The following is an 18107-nucleotide window of genomic DNA, read 5'->3' on the forward strand; positions in this document are numbered from 1 at the left end:
TATTTAATTAAAACTACTACTAAGTATCTACTTCTCAAATAGTGAATAATTAACGTGAACTTATGCACACACACACACACACACACACACACACACACACACAAACATACCAGTGCAAACCATTCACCACAGGGGACTTAGTAAAGCTAGTAGTCACTACAGAGTCAGAAAACACCTCTTTGAAGAAACATCAACATGTACATCAAAGTTGACACTTATTTTAAGAAGAATGTTTCCAAAGACAACAATTTAATACATTTTATAATGAGAAGTATGAGTTTTCATTTAGATCAAGTGAGTGGTTTCTTTTTTTTGTTCTTGTTATTTTGTTTTTTAGTTTACTTTAAACCCCAGTCTTTCATGGCAACACATGAGAAGTGAATAGCGATGTTCCCAGTAAGAATTCATGTAGGTTACTTCTGGAGCACCTGGGAGGCTCAGTCAGTTAAGCATCAGACTCTTGATTAAAGCTAAGGTCATGATCTCATAACTGTGAGACCAGCCCTGAGTCGGCTTGGAGCCTGCTTAAGATTCTCTCTCTATTTCTTTCTGTCTCTCTCCCTCTCCCCCGTCCCTCTCCCACTCATGCACATGTGTGGGTGTGTGTGTTCTCTCTCTCACTCTCTCTCTCTCTCTCTCTCTCTCAAAAAGAAAATAAAAGAATTCGTGTAGCTTAATTCCAATACCACTTCAGAGTTTTTCCACCCTATTTACGGAGTCAAAGTGAAAATTTTGGAGAATGTGAAACATCTGACATTTGCAAATCACATGGAAGTTGTAAATTCAGTTAAAATGTTTAACATTTAGGATATAAATTTTTATAATGATTATATAAATACGACTTTGGGTGGAGTAAGCATTATGATAAAAACAATGTTGTAGCTAATTTAAGAAACCTATTGTGTCAGTTGGCCATTGCCACATTAATGCTGCATAATGTCATACCAAAATTCAGTGGCTTAAAACAAGCATTACTGATTCATATGGATGTGTGATTCGCTGACAGCAGGAAATCCATCTAATAGATCAAGGCAATAATCAAGAGTGAAGTGATGGCGGCTCAGGGTAGGATGATAGGAGTGAGGACTGGGTGGTGACTGGATTTCAATATAGAGGTCAGCTTTGCTCCAGACTGTAGTCGGTCAGGGCCAGCTAATCTGGGTTACACTCAGCTGACACTCTATGTGTCTCTCTTCTTTCTCATGGGCCCAGTGGGTCACACAAGGACCTGGATGTCTCATGCTGATCGTAAAGGCTCTGGAGCACAGAGCCTATTTAAAGTTTATTTATTTTGAGAGAGAGAGAGAGAAAAACAGAGAGAGAGAGAGAGAGAGAGAGAGAGCGAGCATAAGCAGGGGAAGGGCAGAGAGATTGGGAGAGAGAATCCCACGCAGGCCCTGAGCTCTCAGTGCAGAGCCCAAGGGGAGAGCTCGCACTCACGAGCCAATAGCTGGATGCTTGACCACCTGTGCCACCCATGATCCCCTAACGGCAAGCCTCTAAGTATATTTAAAATACCTATTTTAATGAGTAATCTCGTGAAATATGTATATCTTTAAAAAATCATCATTGCTACTTCATAGTTACACCTATTCAAGTATCAATTTGGCAAAAATCATATATTTTATTGTATCTGAAAATTAAATGTAACTTAAATCTTCATAAAGTAAAATAAAACAACCTAAAGTTTCCCACTTAAAAAAAAAAGTGAGGCTCAAAACTAGAACACTGTTAAATCTGTCCAAATGCCACTGGCCTAAGTAAGCCAAGGAGGGGGGAAGTAGACTCTAATCAGAATGACAAGGCCGTGAATACAAAACTCCATCTACAAACCCCTTTGGAAGCAATGGGCTCAAAAAGAGATTTATTTGAAATGGGTTGTGATCACAGGTAATTAAGTATGCTCTATAGGCAAAACAGAGGATGCAGATGTCAAAATTTATGCCTTTTAAAGTATGTTCACAATGTAAGTGACAAAATTTGGGGAATAAAGCTGATGGTAAACAAATGTAAGTATATTTCAGCCTTGAAGTACATATTTGTACATGGTGCTCATCATCAGTATGATTTTAAGAAATTTTTGAGACTTGAAAGACAAAATTTGTAAAATAGCCTTAAAGGCCTGCAGTGGAATTAAAGTTCCACAAAACAAGTAAATTTTAGAAAGCCTCTAAATTTTGCTTGTATTTTGTTCAAAATTAAAGTTGAAAATATTTAGTACCACTGCAACAGTAAAAAGCCTCAGCTTTTCAAGGTTATATAAAAATAAAATTGGAAACAGTGTGAAAATCAGGAAGGCATGAAAATGTATTTGTATAAAAGCAAGAGCAAGATTGCATAAGTTAAGGATGAGAGCTCAGGGTACATGATTTATTTCTTTAATTCTGCAGTTGCACTTTGGAGCATATCAATTTGTGGGATGAATCTTTTGATAAAAGCCTTCATTTAATGGATAAATTTATAATTTCTATCAAAATTGAAAAAGTCCTATAATTTCAAAGATGGTGAAATAACAAAAAATATAAGAGAGATAATTTATTGGGCAAGTGTTTTTCTTATAAAATATACATCAAAGAAAGGTTTTCTAAATAAAGACACAACAATAAAACCTGTCGAGATATTTAGGTTAAATATTTGCACATTTGAATTGCCAAAATAAAAAAAAAGAGAACTGACAGTATCTTCTGTATAGCAAAAGATGCTCCAGTCTTACCAGGGAGCTTAACCTCTATAAAGAGATAATGTGCTTAATTAAAAATATGATCCATAGAAAAATAATAATCTAACTTATTGACAATTTCAAATTAATAACTAAAAACACAACATTGATGAACACTGCAGATAATTATACGACAACTGAAGTTAATCTTTAAAATCTTTAAAGATATTCTTTAAAAATACTGAAAATATATCCTTGGGGAAAACATCAATGGTATTATATTATAAACTGATTAAAAAACATGAGTATGTGCCAAGAAAAATGCCTAACTTGCAGGACAGTAAATGGTAGTTCTGAGACTTCTCATTATATCTGAATATTCCCATTTAAATATCACTCTTCATTGAAGATATTTAGACATTGAGTCTGGCCAGGTATTGGTACGTATAGATAATCAAGTGCTTCCCAGAGCACTAAAGATGGAACAGAGAATAAATGAGCTAAGTGGAAACAGAATCAGATTCTAACAAATATTAGAAAGCTAATTCTAAAATTAACATGGGGTTTTATTTTTCTGAACCCTTAAAAATATGTCAGTCGTATTACTGGATGCACTCATGTTTCCTGTCTGGAGAAGCAACTGCTTCATAATGATATTAAAATATAACAGAACCTCCTTTCCAGGAGCTGGTGAGAATACCCCGTCTCCGCCCCAGGTCATCACTAATTTCACACTTGCCTCCCCTCTCCCACAGCTGTGAATTCTCAGCAGATGCACATCTCACGGTTCACTGAGAAAAGTTACTACAGGGGAACTCTCTCACACTCCCAGCAGCAAATCTATTCATTCTCTCTGCACTTTTCTACTGATACAGAGGAACTATCCTCTCAAATCTATTCTTATATGTGCTGGATTCCAACCCCTCTTGCCTTTTCAAGGATTTCAGTGCCTCTGTCATGCCTCCTCTTTCCTACCTCTTCGATGTCATTATCTTTTCATCACCCATCGCTTCCTCTTTACTGGAGTAACTCCACCAGCACACTGATATTCTCGAGGAGTTCTAGTTTCAAATCCCTTCCTTAACCCCTCATTTCCTTTAGATACAGTCTGTTTTCCTACTTCTCTTCCTTGCAAATGTTCTCTCCCTAGTTGCCTTATCCTCTCCAACTTTTTATTTCTCCAACTCAGCCATCAAACTACACATATTTGACTTGTTTCCCTTTTCCACTGACTTTCTAATTATTCTCCTTGCTCTTTTTGACATTTCTCCCATTCTCTAAATTGTGGCACGCGTGACCTTTTAAAATAAATAAGATCACAATCACATAACCTTTCTGTTTATTGTCTTCTAATTGTTCCCTTGTTTGTCTTTCTATGATCCAGCTCCTATTTACTTCTGCAAACAGGTCCTCTATATCATCTGTTGGCTCAAAACCCATGCCTTAGCCACTTAGCCTCCATACCTCCCTTCCACTGTCCATGTCCCTATTCTCTGCTTGACATGATTTTCCTGCCGCCCTGACCCTTCACCTGGATCCTTCTCATCCATCATATTTCAGCTTAAAGCTCTAATTTTTGAAGAACTCTTCCCTCCCCCATACCATTTAAAGTGGCTTCTGCCTACTACTCTTTATCTTATGTTGTCCTACACTTATCACTATCTATTTTAGTGTCCATTTAAATGGAAGCTCACAAAGAATAAGGACATGATTTCATTATTTCTCTGGATCTGTGTTCTATGTTTTTAGGCCCAGGCCAGTGTCTGCCCTGTACAGCACTTGATGGGTAGTTATTGAATAAATGTATAACTAAATGAATAGATAGCTTACAAAGCATATCTGCTGTATGAAAAAGGTCAAGGAATGTGAAACTGGATGGCATCCCAGTCTAACTCAGACTAAGTGGCCCAGTACCCTCACTTGTCTAGAAAATTCAGAAAAGAAAAATAATCCAAGAAGATGTGGAACAACAGCAGAGCTGAGCGAAATGAAAATAAATCAAATGGGGCACCTCGGTGGCTCGGGGAGCAAAGCATTTGACTCTTGATTCAGCTCAGGTCATAATCTCACAGTTGTGAAATTGAGGCCCAGCATGGGGCTCTACACTGAGTGCAGAGCCTGCTTGGGATTCTCTCTCTGTCTCCCTCTCCCAGACTTGCACTATTTCTTTCTCAAAATAAATTAATAAACTTCAAAAGATTCTATTTCAGACAGTTCCAATTGGGAAAATATGTTATATGATGAATTCACTTCTCTGGGAGCACTGTTAGTATAATTTTAAATAAATACTGCTATTTTGAAAAACAGAATATGAGTTCCTGGATGTAAGGAACTAACAGATAAACTAACAGCTAAAAAGCTCTGGCCTATACCTATCATTTTTGCCTGTCTCTGAGAAGATGCCCTGAGTACAACTTCAGAAGACAAAGAGCCCGGTACCCTGGCCCGACCCTATTGAGAAACTGTGTATTATTTCTATTCTGATGTTTAGCCGTCTATCAAGGACAGTCCTGGGGGTTTGTGGAGGGATGGGGAATGGAATTGTTTGCAGACCATTTCAGGGAGGCCTCTCCTCTCTGTGTTCCATCCTATTAGATCGACTCCAGGTATCCAGAATAACAGGGATACCTCCAGAGAACTGACAATGCACTCCACGTTAGGAGGGGAAAATACAGAGTAGGACTCTCTTGATTTTCCAAGTATTTTTAGTACACTCTGTGCTTAGTGTTTCTGTACTGTGTGAATTATAAATCCCCAGCATTCTAAGGCCATTGTTCAGTTCCTAGACAATAAAAGATTCAAGTTTAATACAGGGAAAATTATAGATGCAGGAGAGGAATTATTTTATGGTATTACCTAGAAATAAAATCTATATACTACAGTTAACATAGCTAGAACCAGTTATGCTACTTGCCCCCTAAAAATAAAATCATGTGACTTTTTTGGGACAGGTATTCTTCATTTGTTTATCTTATCAATAGGGGTTTTGCATCCTATGTCCTATAGTGGAATTTTACTATAATTTCCTTCAATTTAATGTGTAATAAGTGGGATTTAAGAATTGTTAAATTTCTAACAGTAACACCTTTTATATCAATGTTTTAGAAATTCAGTCAAAAGCTACTCCTCCTTACTTCATCTCTGGGGTGTTGTAGAAGCACCAAGAAGCTGTCCTCTCTTTTTGACTCTGCTGGTTACTATTTTACCAAGGGCATGCCAGTTGATTTCTCTGAGAGTCAATTTCCTCATTTATAATATGGGACGATAAATTTTATGCTGCCTACGTCACAGGGTTGTCATGAAAATCAAATGAGTTAAAACATATAAATACATTTAGAAATAAAAAAATATATTATTCCCGGAAGCTTAGAAAAAACTTAATAGTAATAACAAGTTCTCATTTTGTAAATATTTCGTTTATTAGGAATTGTATGACTCTAGGCAATACGACTCAAAGTTGCTTCAGTGGAGTAAAAGGTAAAGAAAGGGTTGTATTCTAAGGATACAAAAGCACCTCCTGGTATCTGAAACTAGGTGCACAGCAAGGTCTCCGGAAAGAACTGGAAGCAGTTACCTCTCCTTTTCTCTTCTACTTGTGCTGCTGCTCTGAAGCATTAAAAATACCTAATGCTTGATTTCTTCTCCTTGAATGAAAATGTGGCTACCCACAGAGCCAGAATATGTATTTTACAGATCCGGCCACGTACAGATGTTGCTCTCCCGTTCCCAACCATCAACTGACAGGGAATCTCCTTATGTTTGCATTATGTGCTGACCCACCATTCTAAATTGTGATGAGCGACGAGGACAAGTTAGGATGAGAACTGCTGTTCTCCAGTAGATTATTTCCTCTCACGGAAATGGATTGTCAAACATAAAATCCCTAAAGTATCCATTACTATATCCATTACTATCCTAAAGTTTCCAAAGCACTTTTTCATGTGAAGAAATGGGAAAAAAGTATTATCTTTTTTTTAATGTTTTATTTATTTTTGAGAGAGAGAGAGACAGCATGAGCAGGGGAAGGCCAGAGAGAGAGGAAGACACAGAATCTGAAGACAAGCTCCGAGCTCTGAGCTAGCTGTAGTAAGCATAGAGCCCACAAACCATGAGATCATGACCTGAACCGAAGTCGGACACTTAACTGACTGAGCCACCAGGCACCCTAAAAAATTATTATCTTAACAGATAGAAACAGAATTTCTCTAAGGGACGGAACTATTTTTGTTGAAGGGGGAAATACCTTGGCAAGCAATTTGAAAGAGAAGTGAGATCCTGAGGGTGTGGGTGCCAGCTGATGAGAACAAAAGAGTGTTGAGGGTCCTCTACTTCACAAAATGAAAGGTGTTAGATTTTTCTCCTAGGAGGATTGATTGGAGAGGAAAAAGAGGAGACGAGGAGGCAGAGGAACCAAGATATGCTGGGAAACAAAGCTGCATGGAATAAAGAGCTTGTAAAAATCTCCCTGATGGAGGAATACCTCCAGCATTCCCATCCCGCCCCCCACCCCAATACCTTTAAGAAGAAAAATAACCAATATGTGATTCTTAGTTGTTCCTGAGTAATCTGGTTATATATCTGCTCTGTAGACATTCTAGGAATGAGGTGTGTGTGTGTGTGTGTGTGTGTGTGCGCGCACGCACGCACGCATGCATGGTTGTGTGTGTGTAAGTAAATTAAGCATGTCTGGACCAAATCAGTAAGAAACAGAGACAGAGCGTACACGACCCAGGATTTCAAGGGCAGAGAACAGAGAAGCAGCAGCTGACTCGGGGTTATAAATGTATTATTTCCTATGATCCACCCAACAACTTGTCAAGTAATTAAAACAGATATTATCATTTGACAGATGAGGAAACTGAAGATAATCATTTTACCCAATGGCTTCTTAGAGCAAATTAGTTTCAGAGCAGAACTAAAGCCTTACGTGTCTCCTCATTCCTGGGCTCCTGTTACTGCCCTGAATTTATTTCGCTTCCTTCAAATGTTAGGACAACCACAAAAGGGTGAGAGCATACTTTATTGGCAAGAAAAGAAGACATTTCTTTTAATAAGGTGTCTTTAATGCTTTTTAAGGAAACCACCAAGATCGCTTATTATCCATTCATCCACTCATCTAATAGATATGTGCTGAATTTCTGCTCTGTGACTAGTACCATGATATGTGATAATTCTTTACTTATGAGTGAAAAATCATTTGACCGAAGTGAGAGGGCGGTTCAATTTATGCTGTTCGAGGTATTAACCAAATTCTTGCGCAGGAATGTACACATCGTCCAATTTTACAATAGTCCCAAAGTGGAAATAACCCAAATATCCACCAACTGACGAATGGCAAAACAAAAGGTGGCATATCTAGACAACAGAATAATATCAGGCAATTAAAGAGAAAGGGAGTAATGGAGTACTGATACATGCGACACCCTGGATAAGGCTCTGAAATCAGATGCAAAAGACACATGTATGATTCCATTTCTACAAAATGTCTAGAATAGGCAAATCCATAAAGACAGAAAGCAGATTAATGGTTGTCAAAAGCTGGAGTGAATAAGGGATTGGCAATGACCGCTATAGGGCCCAGGGTTTCTTTTTCAGATGGTGAAAGTGTCCTGAAATTAAGTATAATGATTGCACAATCCTATGACCATATTAAAAACCACTGAATTTTCTACTTTAACGTGCAGAATTCCATACATGAATTGTATCTCAATTAAGAAAAAGCTAACCACATCACATTTTCACACGCGTTCAAACTCAAGACAATAAAATTACTATGAAATGAACACTAACCACGCTGCAATCACAAGAACTTCTGCAACATATTTAAAAAAATTTTTTTTAATGTTTCTTATTTTTGAGAGAAAGAGCATGAATGGGGGAGGGGTGGAGAGCGAGGATGACACAGAATCTGAAGCAGGCTCCAGGCTCTGAGCTGTCAGCAGGTAGCCCAAAGCAGGGCTTGAACCATTGAACCATGAAATCATGACCTGAGCTGAATCAGATGTTTAACCGACTGAGCCACTCAGGCACACCTACATTTTTCTTTCCACTGTTTCCTGTGCTATCCAAAATGCCCTTCAGTGAGTCACTTTCTGCTAAGGAAAAGTCTCAGCCTTATGGAAGTGGACTTCTAAAATGGAGCCGACTGGCCTACTTTAACTTTCTCCACATTCTGGCTCTGTCTCAGAATAAACGTTTTGTTGTTGAAAAAGCAATTATTAGTGGCTCAACATAGTATAGGTCAGGGGTCCATTTCTGCTTTGAGAAATGGCTAGAGATTAGATTAAGCTTTGAAACTATTTTAAATTTTACTTTCTAGGACCAAGAAATTCTTGAAAGTACCTGCCAGTATAAACTCTTCCTCATCCCAAAGGGGTGCTTTGAAAAGGATCGGAGTACTTTGTGAACCAAAGCCCTGCACCGTCAGTAGTGCAACCCTGGATATCCCCAGAAGAGCTCTGTAAAAGGATGAGGTTGAACTGGGGCTGAAGCTGGAGGGCCAAACAGGACCTCTCAGCCAACACATATATTAACAATTCATGGGCCAATATGCTTCCTTGTGAAAAGGCAGGCCTCTGGGCAGGCCTCAAGCCAATATGTGTGTTTTATACCCTGTCTTTTCACAGGACATTTAGAATGTGGTCTTCAGTGTCTGAGTAATTAACTTTCCATTTTGCATGTTACTATAATTGGATACATGGAAAAATCTGGAGAATTTCATGTCTTATAGTCCCTCGTGTGTGATTTGTTCCCCCATGCAGCAATCCTGAACTCTTACAATGATCTCATTTCTTAATAACTTATAAAATTTATTTTGTCTCATTTAGCTCCTAATCCATATGTAACCTAATAAGGTACTGATATTGAACAAATTTGTGCGAAACTCTTTACTATCATTTATTTGGAATAATATTGCCAGATAACTGTAATTAGGACAAAAAAGGCACTCAGCACTTCCCTGAATCCCTTTGGCCAGGCTCCTACTCCTAGTCCCTGTCAACCCTTCTGTTTCATTTCCTGCTGAGCTGAATAAGAGATACACATGTCAGTTTCACAGCTCAAACAGAGCTCCAGTGGAAGAGAAACAGCAGGGAGCAGAAACTGAGGGGGAGGTGTCAATGTAGCTCTTTTTTAATCCAGTGTAGTAAATAAACACTTAGACTTTAATAAAGCCAGGTAGCTCCCTCCTTGAGATGCTAGCCTTCCCTTCAAGCTTGGCCCAAGGTTCGGTTGATCCTTTATTAGAACAGCACTTTAGGAATTTTGGTAAAGTCAAATAAACATGGCAGAAAGAAAAAGATAGGTGCTCACTCTTAGGTTTGTTCTCAAAAGGAAGAGCAGGAAGCTTGATAACTATGAAAATACAAGGGAGATAAGAATCACAAAAATAGATTCCAAAATGTAGCATTTTCCATCACTATACAAATGGATACTGTATCATGAATTTGATTATGATCTAATCTCTCTTCTTTGGGTTTTATGCAAATCCCTTGTCTTGGCCCTCAAAGCCCTGGATTGTCTTTTCTACCTTAATCTCTTCTCTTTCCTATTCTGCTAAAGAGTGAAATACTTAAACTCTTGGATCTGACAAAGCAGAAAGAAAAGTACTGTAACTCTGAGCGCACAATGTGCCAGGAATTATATTATACATTATGTTATTTAATCATCACAGCACTTCTGCTTATACATTCAGTTTTCAAGAAAAATTTGAAGCTTTCAAATTCTAATTTAGAATAAAATTAAAATAAATTCTGTTCTCCTTTGAATGGTCTGCACAGCTCTATAGGACCCGGCCCCTGCTTATCTCAGCTTTGTAGGCTCTGGCCCCTGCCTACCCTGCAGCCCTCATATCTTCTTATCTTCTACCCCCTCATCTCTATGTTTACATTTCAGTTAAACCGCCCTTTGAGTTCCTTGCGTGGGCCAACCTCAGTCTACCCCAGGGAATTTGCGCTTGCACTTTGCCAGTGAGAGAGCTTAGAATCCCCTTCCTTCAGTCTGGTTTCTTCTTATCTTCCACGTCATAGCTCAAAAGTGTCACCTCCTAAGAATGTCTCTCTAAACAGTTGGCTAAAAGTACCTTACTCTTCTCTCAGAGTAACATCCTGTTGTGACCATGAAATTGTGTCACTCAGATAACCCTTAGGGGAGTATGGTTGGCTGACTGCCTCCAACTGCCCTACCTTGAGACCCACTTGAGTGTTCACATGTAGGTCTGAGACTTTATTCTTTTGAGGGTGCCCGGACTCCATGACTAAGCAAGGTCAGGGTACGAGACCCAGGCCATTTCTGCCAAAAGCAGGCCTCCTCCAATGAGCAGTATTTCCTAGGGGGTGGGAGAAGGGATCCCCATTGGCCTGCTCAAGATTTTCTCAGAGTTGCACCATAGTCTGAGGTTATTCCTATCCAGTCCTCCTCCTTTCCTTTGCTCCATCTCCAGGTGTCAGGACTGTATCCCATGTGAAGGAGCATTCCTGTTCTCCTCTTTCCTTTATCTTCTATCCACACTTCCCCAGATAAATCTCTTGCATATCTAATTCTGTCTTGATACCTTCTTCTCAAAATACCCAAAGTAGTGTGCTTTCTTGTAAAATACTTGGTTTCGTTATCTTCATAGCACTTGAAAGTACTTTTGAATGTACCCAGTTTAATTGATTACTTACAGGAGTGCCTGGGTGGCTCAGTCATTTAAGTGTCCGGCTTCAGCTCAGGTCATGATCTCACAGTTTGGTTTGTGGATTTGAGCTCTGCGTCGGGCTCTGTGCTGACAGCCAGCTCAGAACCTGGAGCCTGCTTCAGATTCTGTATCTCTTTCTCTCTCTCATGCTGTTTCTGTCTCTCAAAAAAAAAAAAAAATTAAAAAATTTTAATTGATTACTTACCTATTTGTTTAACATCTCTCTCTGACCACTGTCCCCTTTGACACCCCAGTGTAGTACATCTTATGCACCACCTTATTCCCAGTGCTAAGAACACCTCCTGGTTCATGATGGGCCTTTAATTAATTTTGTTGAATGAATTAATGAATGGTTTAGAAGTCTAGACTTATGCTCTAAATCCAGCTTCTCCCCTTTATTCATTCAGTATGGGTATTTACTGTTCTAGCTATTGGAGATAAAACAGTAAACAAAAGAGATAGAGTCTCTGCTTTTTTGAATTTATATTCAAGTGAGGGAAGACAGGCGATAAACAAATAATCACAAAAATAGGTGTGTTGTGTGCAAAGAAGTGGTAGTAAGGGAAAGAAGAGTGACAGGTGGGCAGTTAGGGAGTATATTTCCCTGTTAAGGTGACATTTGAACAGAGATCTAAGTGAAATAAGAGAGTGAGTCAAGCAGATATCTGGCAGAAGAGTGTTCCATTCAGGGAGAACATAAGTGCAAATGCCTAATGGTGGAGTGTGTTTGGCAAGTTCAAGGATTAGCTTCCATGTAATAAGACTGAACCACAGAGAGCACGAAGGAATGTGGTAGGAAATATCAGGGGTGAAAGAGGTGAACTTGATAAATCAAGTGGGTCCTATGTCATAAGAATTTTAGATGGGATTTTCCTCTAGGTAATATGGAAAGTGAATGGATGGTTCTGAGTGGAGGAAAGGCAATATCTGATTGACATTTTTAAAGGATGGTTCTGGTTGCCAGCTAGACAATAGTAGGAGACTGTGGTAGAAACAGAGGACGTTGGAGCAAGTGATAGCAATACTTCATAGATAATTTGAACTAGGGTATATAAGTGGACATCAATATTTGGCCATGTTTTGGATTCATTTGAAAGCAGAGTTGCCAGGATTTCCTCATAGACTGGATATGTTGGGGTTGGGAGGAATCAATGTGGACTTCTGATTTTTGGCATGAACCAGTGGAAGGTTGGAGTTGCTGACTACAGTGTTTTCCTCCAGGCAAGCCCAGTTGTACAGGTGGAGACACACACAGGCAAAGACCTGATTTAACAAAATTTTAAGTTTTCCCCATTGAATACAATGATGGAGGTGTTCTGAAGGTATGTGATAAAAGACTGAGTATCTTGGTGGAGGATGGAAAGTAAATTGCATAATGAGAGAACTTAGCACATGACCAGTCATGAGGGACAGGGGAAAGGTATATGGTCAGTGGATGGGAGGCCTCTCTGGCATTAAAGAATTGGTAGCACTAAGGTATCACAGGGAATGAGACGGGAAATCAGAGGATGAGTTGAACAAGTGGTGCGCCACGTTCTGTCCTTCGCACCGTAACCATTTGCTTTCCCACCACTGCATAACACTCTGCGAAGAGTCATGGCCAAAATGAATCAACAAATCAAACCTACTTCTCCATCTACCATCTCATGTGACTACCAGTCTTCGTGATTAAAATTCTTAAAAGTTTCCTCATTAAGGTCTGCATTCTCAGACCTTAATTTTGCATAGTATGGATTCCGTTCCCAACAGTACCTCAGAGTGCTTTTGTATCTTTGCCAACCAGCTTCTGTTGAAATGATAGACTCAAAGGCACTCAGGATTATTGGGAACTTGCAGACGATCTAATTCAACAAACTCACTTTTATAGATAGGGATACTTCAGTTTACAGAGGTTAAGAGACTTTCAAATATGCAGTTGAAAACAGAGCTCTGAACTGCTCTAAACTTATCTGATTCTCGGCCTCGAGCTTCCTCTACCATACTACTGTTGCCAATTCTTTTTATACTTGTCCCTAGGGATTTTTCCTGATGTATCTGAAATAACAATTTACCCTTTTTTCCTGAACCTCTCCCTTCTTCACTTATATCCTATTATATTCCTCAATGTCCCTTGGCCTCATCAACAGTAACTTTAAGACTTACCTGCTTTAGCAGGAAATTAAGCCTCCTAGAAATGTTCCCCAAAGATTTCTAAGAGTCCACCAAGGTGGTGTCATTTTCACATGTGCTCACAGACCAGTCTTTTGGATGAAGTTGTTGCTTAATATCCTCCATGTTTTTCTCTTCATTTCCAGTTTACTTTTGTCATGGCCACTGTCTGTGAAGCTACTTGAGGGAGACTGAGTATTGCTGTCCAGTGCCCATCAGGGGAAGGTGAATGTCCATACCCAAAGCACTGATTTTAGAAGTTTTAGTCCATCAGTGAGTGCCCAGGTGCCTGAGAGGTGGTTATGTTCCATGCAGAAATGATAGCTCTACGTTGTTTCTTCCCCACCGTGAAACCTGCAGCCCCAAAGAGTGCAACTTGTCCTATAAAGTCTCTCTGTAATAATTCAGTGGGCTTCTCTTTCTCAGCCTTTGCCTGGAAACCCACATCTGTAATAGAAATGGTTTTGGTTTGGGTCTTTATATCTCTGGTTAAGAGGGCTACAGATGCTATGCTAGACCTTCTGTTTTTCTAATTATTATTTAGCCTCTCCCCCTTTCCTTCTCACTTAGAAAGTAAAAACCTCAATGTAGGCAATGGAAAAGTGTCTACAGGACGCATCTGTTCTTAGCAAGCCAAAGATACACACTTCCCTTCTGATCTCTTTCTCTCTCCCTTTTTGTGTGTGTAGACACATGTAAGGTTGTCCTAATTCTTCTTAGGTTCTCCTTACCCCTACACTAATCCATCAACGTATCAAGCACACACATCTCAGATACACTCTCTTTTCCCACTTTTATTCATTTCTTATAGGGTAGGATAAGTAGAGAAAAGGTTGGAGGCCAGAAGGAGTTTATGAATTTTAATCTCTTTTCTGACACTAATCCATCTGACTTCTGAATAATATAAAATCTCAAGGTTGGAAGGGATCCTAAGAGTTTATTTCTAGATCTTTTCCAATATGCAGTCATCTAGTCTAGATGTTTATATCTTTATCAAGAATGAATATGTTTCAGGGTGCCTGGGTGTCTCAGTCCATTGAGTATCTGACTCTTGATTTGGCTCAGGTCTGGGTGCCAGGACCACACACTGAGCCTTGGGATGGGCTCTGTGCTGAGCATGGAGCCTGCTTGGGATTCTCTCTCTCTCTCTCTCTCTCTCTCTCTCTCTCTCTTTCTCAAAAAATAAAAAAATAAATGAATGAGTATGTTTCTAAGGTTGCCTATGCCCTTTGTGGGGAATTGTGCACCATTTTTCCTCACATCAAATTAAAATTTGTTTGCTAAAGCTTTCTTCCAATACTTGTAACTGTACCACCTTGTAGCCAGACAGTTTTGAGTCATAATATAGTTTTAAGACCTAGATATTCTCATCTGAATGTGTCCCAATTGGTTTTAATACGTCTTTTTTAAAAATTTAATTCTAATATAGTTAACATACAGTGTTATATTAGTTTCAGGTGTATAATTAACTCTTAACATATGCTTATTAGTACTCAGCAGTAAACAGAAATGAAGTCCTGATACATTCAACAACATGGATGAACCTTGAAAACCTTATGCTAAGTGAGAAGAAGCCAGTTGCAAGAAACCATGTTATATGGTTTCTTTTATATAAAATACCCATAATGGGCATTCTTTCTCTATAGAGAAAGAATATATTAGTGGTCTCCTAGGACTTGGAGTAAGGGATAGAAAAATTGGGGATAATGGCTATGGGTTATGGGGTTTATTTTGTGGGTAACAAAATATAAATGATTGCCATAATGGTTGTGCAGCTCTGTTGATATGTTAAAATCCCTTCAATTGTATATTTTAAATGGATAAATTATATGCTATGTGAATTATATCTCAATATAGTTGTTTAAAAACATGATGTTCAGAAGGGAAACCAGTATTCTGAAGTAGATTGCTTTAACCTTTGTATTTCAATTTCATTCTATAAAATAGATGAGTTAATAATACTTGCTCCACCTCCTTGACGAGGTTATTGAATCACACTTTGCAACCTCATAATTATATAAGTTATTAGTGTGAGTGACTCTCACCACCTCATATCTGGATTACTAACACAATCTACTTACTGGAACCCATGTGTTTTGTGGGGATTTTTTTTTTTAATATGTGTTACCCAACTCAGGAGAACGTAAGGCACACTTAGTACCCATTGCATAAAGCCTAACACTTCACCTTAATATTTAAAGGTTTCTTCCAATTTTGTCCCATACTTCTATCATTCTTCACAGCTAAACTACATTTCAATTATAAAACAATTGGCTTTCTCCAACGTGTATTTTACATATTAACCCTTTTAGTTGGTTATTCATCTCAAACAAAACATACCATGTTATAGACTGTCTTCCCTTCCTCCTCTCCCCCAAATTCTTATGTTGAAGTCCTGACTCCAATATGATGGTATTTGGAGGTGGGCCTTTGGGAGGTGGTTAGATTTGGATGAGGTAATGAGGGTGAGACCTTATGATGGGATTAGTGTCCTTATAAGAAGAGAAAGGAGAGACTACATACAGCTCTATAGGGAAGAAGGTGATCATCTGTAAGCCAGGAAGAGTCCTTGTGGGAGATGTAAATTGGCTGGTGCTTTGATCTCGGACTTCTCAGCATCCACAGTGGTGAGAAGTAAATTCCTGTTGTTTAAGCCACCCCTTTGTCTTATTCTGTTAAGGCAACCTGAGCTGACCAATACATAGCCCTTGAACCCTTCACTAATCCCAGATATGGCTTCCTTCAATTTTTTTTTTCTTGGACTTTCCCTTACTGTAAGGCCTTCCTTACTGATCACTCAATTACTCTGCATCCTCTAGGAAGTTTAGTTTACATGAATGTAAACCTAATTTTCAATTCTTATCCACCTATGTATTTTAACTTGTCACCTACTTGGCAAGTTTGTCAAGTGAGAGAGGGAATGTGAGGGAATGTACAATTCTGCTGTACCTCTATTCTCTAAAATATGAGTTTTGTAGTCATTTTCCCCAACATGATTGCTTCCTCTTTTCCTGTAGTTGTTGCCCCTACACTTGATACAGCCCAAAACTTCTAGGAAAGATCGAATAACCAATAATCCAAAATGGCTCATATACAAATACTATGTTGAAAGTTCATTCTGCCAAGTTTAATTTTAGAGTTTTTGTTGAACATCACGTTTAAAAGTACCACATCTGGCTCCACGCTGACAGTGCCAAGACTTCTTGGGATTCTCTTTCTCTCCCTTTCTCTCAAAATAAATAAAAAGACTTAAATAAATAAAGTGGCAAAAAATACAAAGAGGGTACAAGGTGCTTAAGCACAGTTTAAAGCTTGCTCCTTTTTTTGTTATGTTACAAAACGTCTTGGGAAAAGCTGAGGCAGTTCTTGAAATTACATTTCTTGAGCCCACCAGGTTTGACTATTGTAGGAAAGGACAGGTCCAATAAAGAGGAGACGATGATCTGCTAGTCAACAAGCCTTGGCTTCAGTGATCCACTCTACAGCTAACTGCCTACAGCAGCACACAGCTTTACCTTCATGGAAAACTCAGTTTTTTGGTTTTTGTTTGTTTTTAAATACTTTTTAGAAAGACTTTCAGATGGAAAACAAAGAGCAATTTTCTAATTTTTACTACATCAAAGAAGATATTTTTCTCTTTGCTACCAGCCCCACCTTCTAATCAAGCAACATTTGCTGTGAGGTCTGTAAGGGGAAGTGTTGTGTTGACAGAAGAGACCAGACCTTACACCTGTGCTCATTCACTCGTGGGTGAAATGTCCTGGAGAACCTCAGGAGCTTCTCTCCCCCATAACACTTAGCACTAGAAGGATGGAGTCATAGTATGGATCAATTTCAACTCATTTTTTTGGGCAAGTGAGGCTAAGTAAGGCCTTTAAAAAAGAAATGACATGCTTAGTGGCTTATGATTTACTAACTTGGTCATAAATGTTGGTTCAAAATTTGGCGTGGAATTTACGTCTTACACGCTGCCCCAGAGGACGTGGGTTTATGGTGCAGAGCAGATATATCTGTGTAGGTGTGTTTTGTTGCACTTGTCATTTAAAAATATACTCTGAATTTTGTCTCACATTTTCTCAAGTTATGAGAAAATCCATTAAAATGTTCTTGGCTTGTGAAAAGAGAGAATGGATAGGAAGGAAAAGAAGGAAGGAAAGAAAAACCGGAAGGAAGAAAGTTAATCCTTTAACCCCCTCCCAGTCTTCGGTTCCCCACTGTCCCCATCTCTGCCGTCGCTGTGGCTCCGTTCCCTTCCCAGATCCCTCTATTTCCCACAACCCTGAAGGACAGCCGACTGGGGTTTACATTTCGAAAACCCGTGCGTGGCTGCCAGAGCTGGGCATGCTCAAACGCCCAGGACTGGCTTTTTTCAGCTTCCAACTTTGGCAGCTCTCCCACCCGCACCCCGAAGGGGCAGGTCCGCGCAGATCCCTTGGGGTGAGTAAGCGGGAAGAAGTCCCACTCCCGCGGAGGAAGCGAGGTAGGGGAGCCAGCTGGGCAGGTTAACGTTCCAGGGGCACTTCCGAGGGGCGAGAGCGGGGGCGCCGGGTCCCCGGGGACTGCGCTGCGCCGGAGCCCGCGGATGCGCGGGCGTGCGCGCCCGTCCGAGGGGGCGCTGTCCGA

Source organism: Suricata suricatta, chromosome 2 (genome assembly GCF_006229205.1).
Source record: "Suricata suricatta isolate VVHF042 chromosome 2, meerkat_22Aug2017_6uvM2_HiC, whole genome shotgun sequence".
In the NCBI taxonomy this organism is placed as follows: Eukaryota; Metazoa; Chordata; class Mammalia; order Carnivora; family Herpestidae; genus Suricata; species Suricata suricatta.